The sequence below is a fragment of the Myotis nattereri genome (assembly GCF_964212035.1).
Source record: "Myotis nattereri genome assembly, chromosome: 3".
Lineage (NCBI taxonomy): Eukaryota > Metazoa > Chordata > Mammalia > Chiroptera > Vespertilionidae > Myotis > Myotis nattereri.
In genome coordinates, this window is record NC_138077.1 from 125,938,156 (window position 1) to 125,951,610 (window position 13,455).

The following is a 13,455-nucleotide window of genomic DNA, read 5'->3' on the forward strand; positions in this document are numbered from 1 at the left end:
AGGACATGTATAAAAGATAAGATCATTTTAAATTTTTCAAAATAGAATGTTGACTTTATAAAGAGCTTTTTGAAATAAAGGCAATCTAATCATTTAGGAATTTTTTGAGGGTTATGTAAAATTGATTACAATATTTGCTTTTATAATACCCAGAGGCAATGTATCTTTTACAAAAGGCTATATTTGTCTAGCATAATTAATACCTTTTAAATCAGTAAAATAGATTTGCTTTTTCTGCTAGACATTTTAAGGTTATTAGTCTAGCGAAGTGCTGATGCCATATTTTACCTACTAGGTATGAATGATATTTGAGTTAGACAAATGACATCATGGAAGGAGACAAACCATCTGTTCTCTAGGCAATTTTCATATAACTAAAGCAAATAATTACATAGTGCATAGGAAATTTTATGAAACGATTTAAAAAAGAAATAAATGGGAAAAACTCAATAATCTTTATTAATCATCCTTGAAAGACGAAACTGAATATTTTAACTAGATGTGCAGAACTGTTGAAAATAAGAAAGAGAAACATATTCTGGATTTCTACTCTCATGGCACAGAAGCTATGGACATTTTTTTTTCAGTGAGTATAAATTTGAACCAATTTATCCTTCAATGACAGCCATAATTTAACAATTTCTTTCTTCAGTGTGCCATGTGACACAATATTAACTTATAAAGAGTAGAATCTCAGTGAAGGCTAAGTTTATACCTCAGTTGTATCAGAAATGAAGGCCCAGCTATAGAAAAGAAACTTCCAACCTAAGAGATAAAATAGGATTATGAGATAATAAATCTATGATGTTTATTTCATCTTGCTTTTATGAGTAATTTGTATAAATAATAGTGATAGCATATATGTCAGGAGGATATGTGAATGATAGAGTCCACATTCAAAGTTTACTTTTCTATAGTTTCTTGAGTCTCCGGCTTTTGAAATCATTTGGATTCTCCCCTCCTTCCTTTTCTAGGTTCTGAGAAGTTGCTTGTATAGGTTGGCAATTTTGTTTCTTAATAGTTTGAGAAATTTACTTGAAAAACATTCTAAGCCTGGAGCCTTTTGGGGATATTTCTTTTCTCATTATATTTCCAATGTTATTAATCTATGCTAGTTTCAATCTCTTCATGAGTCATTCTGGCAGCCTATACTTTATCATAAAATGGTATATTTTGTTGTGATTTTAATTTTTTAAACATTGAATTGTACATTGTGTTCTATTATACTTTAAAAATCTGACCATATTTCTGTTCTGTGTTTACTTATTTATAATTTTATGGGGGTTTTATTTTTTTAAAATATTTTTATTGATTTCAGAGAGGAAGGGAGGAGAAAGAGAGAAACATCAGTGATGAAAGAGAATCATTGATTGGCTGCCTCTTGCATGACCCCTACTGGGGATCGAGCCCGTAATCCCAGGCATGTGCCCTGACCTGGAATTAAACCATGACCTTCTGGTTCATAGGTTGATGCTCAACCACTGAACCTCATGATATGGGCTAATTTTGTGTTTTTCAATACAAAATTGGCAGAATTTTTATTTAAATGTAAGAGTTAAGACACAAATCTAGGAAAAGATACCTAAACATTGGTAGCAGGCATCCCTAGGTTGCTGGATTATAAGTGATTTCTTTATTAATATTTTCAATGCATTATGAATGAATTAGTTGTTTAAAGAAGGGAAACCTAATTTTAAATATAGTAAATATATCCTGGCTATTCAAATTGTTTTCCATTGGTAACTTCAGTTGCATATTGTTCTGTTTCCAAATCAGAAGACACTATAGTGGAGAAATGGCACCATTAGTCAGTGCTGTGGAAGTTTTAATTATATAAATTTCTGAGGCCAGTTTGGCAATAAGCTAAAATATATTATTTGTATGTTCCTTGTTCAGAAATTTTATTTCTAAAAATTAATTGTAATTTAATAATAGAGCACTTGCACAAAAATAAATTTTAGAAAAATGTATATCTATAAATGGATATTTAGAGTTGTGCTAGTCCAATATGGTTGCCATTAGTCTTATGAGACTGTCAAGCACTTTAAATGTGGCTAGTCTGAATTGAGATGAGCTGTTAGTATAAAATATAGACTGCATCTAAGGGCTTAGTATAGAAAAGAAATGTAAATCCCATTAATACTTTTTATCTTGGTTAGATGTTAAAATGTTAATATTTTGGATTGATTTGGTTAAATAAAATATATTATTAAAATTAATTTCAGCTGTTTCTTTTAATGTGGGCACTGGAACATTCAAATTTGCATGTGCAGCTCAAATTTTATTTCTATTGACAATGCTGTTTAGAAGTTTCACGCAGGTCTGCCTTAAGGGGCCCCTCATCTCCTTAAGGCTCTCTTGACATTGAACTGAAATTAGATGGTCTGACAGAGTGGAATAAAATATTCTTTCTGCTTGTTTTATTTTCCTTATGAAAAATTTGTTATTTTTGTGTATGCCTAAGGAATTAAAAAAATGATATTGTCTTGCTGGTCCTGCTGAGTGTATTTTAACATTAAGAATCAAAACTTTATCTGTCCACGCCTAGCCTGTTTGGCTCAATGGATACAATGTTGGCCTGCAGACCGAAGGGCCCCAGGTTCCATGCTGGTCAAGGGCACGTACCTCGATTGCAGGCTCCTTCCCGGCTAGGGCCTTGGTTGGGGCTCATGCAGGAGGTAACCAATTGATGTGTTTCTCTCACATCGGTATTTTTCTCTGTCTTTTTTAAAAAAGATATTTTATTGATTTTTTACAGAGAGGAAGGGAGAGGGATAGAGAGTTAGAAACATCGATGAGAGAGAAACATCAATCAGCTGCCTCCTGCACACTCCCTGCTGGGGATGTGCCCGCAACCCAGGTACATGCCCTTGACCCGAATCGAACCTGGGACCCTTGAGTCCGCAGGCTGACGCTCTATCCACTGAGCCAAACCGGTTAGGACTTCTCTGTCTTTTTTTCTCTCTTCCACTCTCTTTAAAAATCAATGGAAAAATATCCTCTGGTGAGGACTTAAAAAAAAACAACTTTATCTGTCCAAATGACTGCGAGTCTTCTCTATACCTCCCATCATGTGACATGCCATGCTTTCTATTTCTCTATATTTATAGAAATTACTGCAACAGATTTGTAGAGGTTCACTCTTCCATTAATTCACATCTGGTGTTGAGAAAATACTTTTTAAGGTATTTTTGTTTATTTCTTCCTAAGGAATTTAGTTTAGGAATTTTGTCTCAAACAATTGAGAGCCTAAAAGTTCTTTAACAATTTGTCATCAGTGTGGTATGTACCTGTTGCTTCCTAACAAAAGTGTGTGCGACTTTGCTGAAACTATGCAAAGATTGGTAGTGCACCATGAGTGAAAAAGTTTGTTAACATAGCTTTTTTCTGGGTTAGTTTCAATTTTCCATGATATTATTTTCAGAAATTGTTGATACTAAGAAGATATACATATGAGGAGCTTCTGTCTCTGGCAATATGATGAAACCTTTCTGCTACAGACACCTAGAAGTGGATAAAAATATAACAACTAATCTTTTAAATATATCAAACAGAAAAAAAGCCCCAGTGCAAGACAAGAGAAAGAACTACAAGTTCTGAGTGATATGATCTGAACAGATGAACAGATGCTTGTGATGTTGTGGGTGGGTGGGAGTGTATATTGGTTTTGTTAATCTAGCTGCACAGGTGTCATTGCCCATATGGGTATAAAAGATGAAGCCTTGGGTCTGTGAGGCAGACATTTGGAATTGAGGAGCGCTAATATAATGCTAGAATTTTTGAAGGCCTTCATTCTCAGTTAAAGGGTGAATTAGAACAGGAAAATAAAGCATGCTTGCATTGAATGGATTCTGAGTAGAAAAAATAGGTCTCTTCTGAGATTTCTAAAGCCCAAATTTAAACATCACAGAAGTTTGGGGTTTCAATTTTACTACTCCTGTAGTCAGAACCTTGGGCCAAACCAAGGAGTTTGCTGATACCCCTAGGGTTGTGTCAGAGCCAAACCCAAAATCACTTTGTAAGGATGTATCCACAAGACAATTCAAAGGGGAAAAAGTCCAAATTAAAATGAGTTCACATAAAAATTATAAAACTAATGAGGAAATAATTCACCATGGACAAGAGTCAGCAGACATAGACAGTAGACTTAGAATTCTCAAGAACTTAAGATAATAGGTTATCTGAGGAAGAACACAAATTGGTACAGAAGTCCTTTCTTATCCATAGAGATATATGTTCCAAGATCCCCAGTGGATGCCTAAAATCACAAATAGGATTAAACCCTACATTACTGTGTTTTTTTTTTTTTTTTGTATACATACATTCACTTTACAGCTTCTCTGGCATATCCAAATTGCGAGCATCACTACTCTTGCTCTTTGGGGTCATTATTAGGTAAAACAGGGTTACTTGCACACAGGCAATGCAACTGTGATGATCTGATAACTTAAAAGGCTATAAGCAGTGTGGATATGCTGAACTGAGGATTGGCTATGTCCCAGGCGGGATGGAGTAGGACAGTGCAGTATTTCATCATGCGGCTCAGAATGGTGTGCAATTCAAAACTTATGAATTGTTTATTTTTGGAATTTTCCATTTAATATTTCCAGACCACCGCCGACCATGGGTAACTGAAACTGTGAAAAGAGAAATCACGTATAAAGGGGGACTGCTGTATGTTTTTAAAAAATAAAAGGTATGAAAAAACAAGTGGTGTCCTAAGCAAAGAACAAGAGTCTGAGAAAAAGATAGGCAGATTTGAAGAATTCTACAATTTGAATTTAGTTCTAGAATTGAAAGATATAGGCAGCCTATATAATAAGAAAGGAATATGCTAATTAGCCATTAAGCCCTGAGGTGTAATGACCAAGCCCAAGGGCATCACAACCAGATCACGGATCAGCAGGAAGGTGGACCAGTGAGGTACAAGCAGGCTGCTGAGAGCTACAGGAGGGCTGCCTCGACCTACTGGCTACAAGCAGGTGGCAGAGAGCTACAGGACGGGGCAGGGCAGCAAGCTATGAGGGAGCGGTGTGGGGAGCTACAGGACGGCAGGGCAGTGGACAGAGAGCTACAGGAGGGTGGCAGTGGGTGGAGAGCTACAGGAGGGTGGCAGTGACCTACTGGCGCACTGATTTGTGTGCAGGGCTACTAGTGTAATATAAAACTCTTTGTATATGTTAAATATCAATTGTGACAATTATGAAGATACAATTAGTGAAGTACATGATATTTAAAAAAATTATACAGAATGCAACAAAAAGAGATGAAAAGAAGAAAGACATAAAGGCAAAGTTTATAGACACAGAGAATAAAATAAGAAAATATGCTGTGTCTAATTGAAGAACAATTAGCTTCAGATTAAAGAAATTCTATCTCATCCAGGTGAAATAAAAGTGAATTCACATGTAGAAACATATTAGTAAAATTGCATATTACTGAAATCAAAGAGAAAATCTTAAAGCAACCATGGAGAGAATGTTACCGACAGAAAACAATAGCAGGCTGCTAACAGACTTCTCAAGAGGAGCAATAGGAGCTTGAAGTTAATGGAATAATAAGTTCAAAGAGCCATGTGAAAATAAGGGTTAAGCCAAAATTCTATGCCCCCAACATGTGTGAATAAAATGAACCTATTTTTCAAATGAACAAATTCAGGGAAAATAAGTTGAATCCCAAAGTTAGAAGTGATACGAGCAATGATGATTAAAATAACTGGAAAACATGGCATTAAAAATAATCTCTACCACAAAGACAATAAAAGCAAAAACAATAATAGCATGACTAGGAGAATAAAAATAAGGTGAAAATAAAACTATAAACAACAATACTATACATAATGGAAGGGAATAATCATAATCCGAGCTAATGTGGTCTAAAATCTTTGCATTGTTTACAAGTAGAAATGTTAACTCTAGTCTTCCTTTTTAGATCAATTATAGATTTAAATAAGACCACTAAAACATTAAAAATAGAACACATAACTTCCAAGTAGGTAGAGGGAGAAAATAGGGAATTAAAAATGTAATCTAGCCTTAACCAGTTTGGCTCAGTGGATAGAGTGTCAGCCTGTGGACTGAAGGGTCCCAGGTTCGATTCTGGCCAAGGGCACATACCTGGGTTGTGGGCTCAATCCCCAGTAGGGACATGCAGGAGGCAACTGATCAATGATTCTCTCTCATCATTGATGTTTCTATCTATCTCTCCCTCTTCTTTCCTCTTTGAAATCAATAAAGAAATATCTTAAAAAATGTAACCTGTATATGTAAAAGCCAAGTGACCAGAACGCCTGAATGACTGGAATGACTGGAACGACCAGTCACTATGACATGCACTGTGGCTGGCCAAAGGGCCTGATTGGGGGGCGGCCCTCCCCCTGGCTGGCCCCAGCTGGATTGGGGGCAGGGCTGCCAGCAAACCTCCAGCATTGCCTCCCTGTACTGGCCCTGCCCAATTGAACCCCATCAGGGCAGGCCGGCCTGGATCCCACCCGTACATGAATTCATGCACTGGGCCTCTAGTTTATAATAAAAAGGAAGAGTAGAAGAGAAAAATAAATAAAAAAGCAAGTGTAAGTAAAAAACAAAATAAGATAATAAAATATGTTAAAACTAAGTAATAATTACAAAAATGTGGAACTAAAAGACAAAACACATCTATTAAATTAATATGTTCTTTGGTTAGATTAAGAAAATAACCACCAAATCCAGCTATCAACTGTATGTAAAATACATACACATAAATCTTGATGATAAAGAAATGTTAAAGAATAAAGAATAAAAAAGTATCTCAGACAAATGCTAACCCAACCAAAGCTAGTTCAGCAATATTGCCAGACAAAATGTACTTTCAGGCAAAAAAATATTATTTGAGATAAAAAATAACTATTATTTAAAGACAAAAGAAACAATAAACCAAAAATCAGAATATTCCTGAATTTTTATGCAACAAAATACCACCAAAAATATAAAGCAAATATTGATATAGTTGTAAGAAGTTATACATACATTCACATATAAACTGATTCTAATGTTCTCTTTTAGAAACTGGCAAATCAAATACACAAACAATAAAAAATATATGAAATATTGGAATTGTATACACAGAACCTTGTATTCAATATTTAAAGAAGTCACATTATTTTTAAGCACATTTACAATAAACTGAATATTTAATAAGCTATAAAACAAGTCTCAAAAATGCTAAAAAACTGATATCAAACAGATATTTGATGAAAATGTTCTATCATCTTAATGCAATAAAATTAGAATTTGGTAAAAGGAAGATACTAATCTTATGCATTTAGAAAATAAAAATCACACTTCTAAATGATTTGGTTCAAATAGAAGTCAGACCAGAAATTTTAAAATCTTTAGAAATGAATGATAGCACAATCTCAACATATGAAAACTTTGAGGCTATAAAAATAAGTAGTATTTAGAGAAAAAAATTCATATTCTAAATGCACATAATTAAAAAAAAGAATAGAAAAATTCACAAGGTAAGCATATAACTCAAAGAGTAAATACATAAAGTAAAATAAAGATAAGAAAAGAAATTAAAGAAATAGAAAAATAACCATAGAGAAGACCAACTCTACCAAAAATAATTTCCTAGAAGGAAAAAGAAACAATTAAATATGAAAGGTTTTAAAGTTAGGGAAGACACACAAATGACATTACAAATAAAAAAGCTTTAACTATAGTGAATATATAGACTTTTAAAAATTATAAGATAATCTATGCCAATGAATAAAAAACTTAGTGGAAATAGACACTATCCAAAATTATAGTTTTCCAAAACTTACTGAAGGAGACATAAAGTCATAAAGTCTACGAAGTTTTTAGAAAATCCTCACTGAGGATATGTGTATGGATTATAGAAAGAAGGAAAGAAAGAGAAAGAGAGGGGGAGAGAGAGAGAGAGAGAGAGAGAGAGAGAGAGAGAAAGAGAGAGAGAGAGAAATATTGATCGGTTGCTGCTTCACCTGGGATTGAATCCACAACCTTTTTGGTGTGCTGGGCAACTCTCCAACCAATGAGCCACCTGGCCAGGGCAGTCATTATGACTTTTAAAAAATTGAATAGATAATAAATATATGTTTCCCTAAAAACACCAGCCCAAACTATTTCATTAGTTATTTCTATCAAATATTAAGGAACTAATAACTTTTCTTATGCAATGTTTTCCAGAGAAAAAAAACAAGGCAAGCTCTCCAATTCTTTTTATGAGGCTGGTTTCAAATATTTTGCAAGGGCATTATGCAAAATGAGAATTATATGACATTCTCACTTATTAATATACTAGGCTAGAGACCTGGTGCACAAAAATCTGTGCACTTTGGGCGGGGGGTCCCTCAGCCTGGCCTGTGCCCTCTTGCAGGATGGGACCCCTTGGGGGATGTCCACCTGCTCCCCGGGGGATCGGGCCTAAGCTGGCAGTCAGACATCCCTCTGGCAGCCCGGCAGCCCTTGGGGGATGTCCACTTGCCAGCGGGGAGCAGGCCTAAGCTGCAGTCAGACATCCTTGGTGCTGCTGAGGAGGCGGGAGAGGCTCCCGCCATCACTTCTGTACCGGCAGCCATCAGCCTGGCTTGTGGCTGAGCAGAGCTCCCCCTGTGGGAGCACATTGAACACCAGGGGGCAGCTCCTGCATTGAGCATCTGCCCTCTGGTGGTCAGTGTGTGTCATAGTGACCAGTCATTCCCAGTCGTTCTGCTGTTAGGGTCAATTTGCATATTACTCTTTTATTATATAAGATAGAGGCCTGATGCAAGGGTGGGGGGCAGCTTGTTTGCCCTGAAGGGTGTCCCAGATCAGGGTGAGGTCCCGCTGGGGTGGCTGGCCAGCCTGGGTGAGGGGCTGAGGGCCATATTCAGGCTGGCCACACCACCCGGTGACCCAGGCTCTCAGCCTCTCCTTTTTTTCTTTCTTTCTTTTTTTTTTTTTTGGTGGGCTGGAAGCAGGTATCTGGGATTTATTTATCTTCTATAATTGAAACTTTGTAGCCTTGAGTGGAGCTCAGGTCCAGCTGGAAGCAGGCAAGAAGCTTGGCTTCCTCCATTGTCAGGGGCAACCCAAGCCTCCTGCTTGCTCCAGCTCCATGGCCGCTGCCATCTTAGTTGGGTAAATTTGCATACTCATTCCTGATTGGCTGGTGGGCATGGCGGGTGGACGTGGTTTGAGCATAGCAGAGGGACAGTTAATTTGCATGTTTCTCTTTTATTAGGATGCCTGGTGCATGAAATTCGTACACGGGGGGGGGGGGAAATCCCCTCATCCTGGCCTGTGTCTTCTCACAGTCTGGGACCCCTTGGGGGATGTGTGCCTGCTGGCTTAGGCCCGGTCCCCCTGGGGATCGGGCCTAAACCTCTGTTAGTCTGGGGCTCTCACAGTCTGGGACCCCTCACTCCTTATTGCCCCCCTGCAGCGGAGGCAGGAGAGGCTCCTGCCACCACCGCTGCACTTGCCAGCTGTGAGCCCAGCTTCTGACTGAGTGGTGCTCTCTCTGTGGGAGCACACTGACCACCAGGGGGCAGCTCCCGCATTGAGCATCTTCCTCCTGGTGGCCAGTGTGCATCACAGAGACCAGTAATTCTGCTGTAACGATTGCTTAGGCTTTTGTTATGTAGATAAGAAAATACCCTAAATAAAATATGAACACTGCAAATCAAGGAATGGACAAATAATCTAATATTAATGATCTAACATAAATGACAATAAATCACATGAATAGATTAAAGAAGAAACTATTGATCATCTCAAAATATGTAGAAAAATATTTGTTAAAATTCAACAGTCATCCAAGATAAAAACTTTTAATAAGTTAGGAATAGAAGGTAACTTTCTTCAGAGTATTCATTAGAATAAGTTGATGACAAGATATGGATGTGTGCTGTCACTCCATCTACTAAATAGTGACTGAAGTTCCTTACTAGAGCAACATGCCAGATGCCAGAATAAACATACAAGGCCTGGAAGGGAAGAAGCAAACTGTTATTTTTTTGCAGATGACATGAATGTCCATATGGAAAATGCAAGAAACTCTACAGGTAAACTCTACACTAGGAACTATTAAGAATATTTGGCAAAGTTGTTATATAGGGGAATCAATAGCATTCTTAAACAGCAGTACCAAATGATGGACAATGCAATTTTTAAAAAGATAACATTTATAATGTTATCTCATAATGTAAAGTTACCAGGAATATCGTTCTAAAAACATGACACCTTCATGGAGAAAATTAAAAACTTTTACCGTATGACATACAGGATGATGTAAATAAATGTTGAATCATGCCACATTCTTGGATGGAACTCATATGTTTATCCTAAAATTCATGAAACAGTAAAAGGCCAAAAACAGTAAAAACAATTTTTGGAAAACAGTATCATAAGCAGTAAAAGTGAAAGCAGAAGCAACAGGAGCTGAAAAAGATAAAGGAGGTGCAGAGAAATATGACTTTACCTATCTATAATAATAAAAGCATAATATGCTAATTAGACCAGACAGCTGGAGACCTTCAAGATGTCCTTCTGGAGGACCTTCCGGTTGAAGCTGGGGCTGCGAGGGCCAAGGCAGCCTCTGCAGCTGTGAGAGCCACGCCCTTTGTACGAATTTTGTGCATTGGGCCTCAAGTATATATGCATAAAAACCTAATATGCTAAGGCTATATATATAAAAGCCTAATATGCTAAATGTCCAACCGATTGGTCAACCATTTGGTCACCCACTCAACCAGTCACTATGATGTCCACTGACGACCAGGGGGAAGACACTCCAACTGGTAGGTTAGCTTGTTGCTGGGGTCTAGCTGATCAGGACTGGGTGAGATGGGCTGGACATTCCCTGGAGCCCTCCTGCAGTCCCTCCCTAGCCAGCCGGCCCCCATCGGCCCTGATGGGGACTGGGTGAGATGGCCCCGATCACTGGCCAGGCTGAGGGCCCCCACCCATGCACAAATTCATGCACTGGGCCTCTAGTATATAGTAATTAAAATGGATGACAATGTAGGGTGGCCTCACATAGACAGATAATGCACCAGAAAAAGGAATCTAGAAACTGGCATACAAATATCTGGTGACTTAATGACGAGGATGGCATTGCAAATTATTGGGGAAAATGAATTCATTAATATATGATAAAGCTACAATGGATTATTTATATGGAAAAAGATGCAATTATATCTCTACCCCTTGTTTTACAAATAAAAACACCATTCCCAAACAAAATCCTGGTGGGTTAAAGACCTATCATGAAAAATAAACTGTATGCATTTTAGGAATAAACCAAAGATGTCTGTTATTTTTAGCATTTTTCTATGTTCTTAACATATTTCTGTTAAAAATTATTTATGAAAAAAGTATGTGAGCCAGATGTTTGGAAAATTATACTCTTTTGGGGAGACTTTTAGAACATCTAAGATGCATAATATTTATGATAACCATAAAATAGGCATTTTCCCCATGGTTAAAATGACACTGAAGGCCAAATGTGAATACAAGACTGGTAAAGAATATTACTGGCTTCACTAACTCCCTATAAAATTGAGGAAAATAAAACATACTTCATATTATTGTGTCTTTTATGTCCTTTATGATCAGGTCTTCTTTGGCAAGTGGACAGGAACCCAACTCAAATTTGTCTCAGCAAAGGTAGGAAGTTTGGCTCACATAACTGGGAAGTTCATGGGCAATAATAACAAACATGTGTGCAGTCCCAGGCACAAGTATAAGGGCTTCACATCTATCCGCCCATTTAATCCTCACAATGACCTAATGAGGTGGATTGTGTTATTTCCATCCTGCTGATGAGCAATCAGATGCAGAGAGGTAAACAGCGAACTGAGAAATAAGCAGTTGTGTCTGTGTCCATGGTCAAGAAAGGACTTAGGAGCCTGACTGGATGGCTCAGCTGGTTGGGCATCATTCCATATGACAAAAAGGTTGCGGGTTCTAGTCTCCATTAAGGCACATACCCAGGTTGCAAATTCAATCCCAATTGAGGTGCATATGGAAGGCAACCAATTGATGTTTTGTACATCGATGTCTCTCTCTCTCTCTCTCTCTCTCTCTCTCTCTCCCTTACTCTCTCTAAAATCAATATAAAATATTCTCAGGTAAGGATTGAAGAGAGAGAAAAAAAAGGACTTAGGAAACAGAGATATCTAACACAGATTTCTAACATGTTTGTTCAGGGTATGCAATGTAAACTCCTGTTCCACATATCCTATGGAATCACCAACACTTTGGAATGTTTGGTGTATTTGGTGAAACCCAAAGAAGAGATAAGCTCTTATTTTTTTGAGGCACCATTGGTTAATAACATTATATGTAAATTTCAACTGTACAGCATTATAATTTTACTAGAGGCCTGGTGTGCGAAATTCATGCATGGGTGTGGCCCCTAGGCCTGACCGGCCATCGAAGTGTGAGCATCTGGCGTGGAAGAGCAGGTCTTAGCTGACCTCTGGTCCCTGGGAAGCACCTGGTCACCCAGGCCCCGGCGCACCCCGTCCGCCTGAGTCACAGCTCCCGAGTCCACACACAGAGATGCAGTGAGTGTGGCTGGATGCCACAGGCCAGTGTGCAGTGTGGGCCTCTGGGCCGCCCAGTGGTGCTTCATGGAAGCCAGGCGGGCAGCATGCTCTCTCTCGGCCAGCCTTGCAGACCAGCTCCTGTGCGAACACACAGGGAGCCTGGCTAGCCCTTGAGGTCCTGGCGGCTACAGCCTGGCTCACCAGAAGATGCCATGCGGATGTGGGCCAGGCTCCTCGTGGGCATCTGGCACCTGAGAGCGGGAACTTCCTTGGCGCACAAGCCCTGGTGTCCCAGGGAAGAGTAGCAGAGGAGTGAAAGCAAGCTCAGTGGACACTGTGCATTTTCACCACACCTCCATCCTCATCACCCCCACCACAGTGCGTTGCCAATGCCTGCCATGTTCTGCGCTGTCCCCTAGTGGTCAGTGCACATCATAGCGAGTGATCAAACCCCATTTTACTGGTCGAATTCCTGAGGGGACACTTTGCATATTAGCTTTATATATATATATATAGACTAGAGGCCCGGTGCACGAATTCGTGCATGGGTGGGGTCCCTTGGCATGGCCTGCAGGAATTGGGCCAAAACTGGCAGTCCAATGCTACCTGCCATTCCTGCCTGCTGCTCCCACTCATCCCGGCCCTGCTGTTCCTGCTATGGGCTCGCGCCCAGTCAGTCCTGATTGGGAGAGGCTCTTGCCACTGCAGTGGCTCTTGCCAGCTGTGAGCCTGCGTCTGGTGCCTGTCCCAAGGGGGAGGAGGTGGCAGGATGCAATCAGCCCTCCAGGCTGGTGGTGGGATGCCCTTGCCGGCCAGGAATCCAGATCTGTCTTGCTGAATTTCGCAACCGTTGTCAGGAACCACCTGGTGTCCGCTTTTATATCGTTTCTTTCTTGTGGAGCATCTAGGGAGAGGAA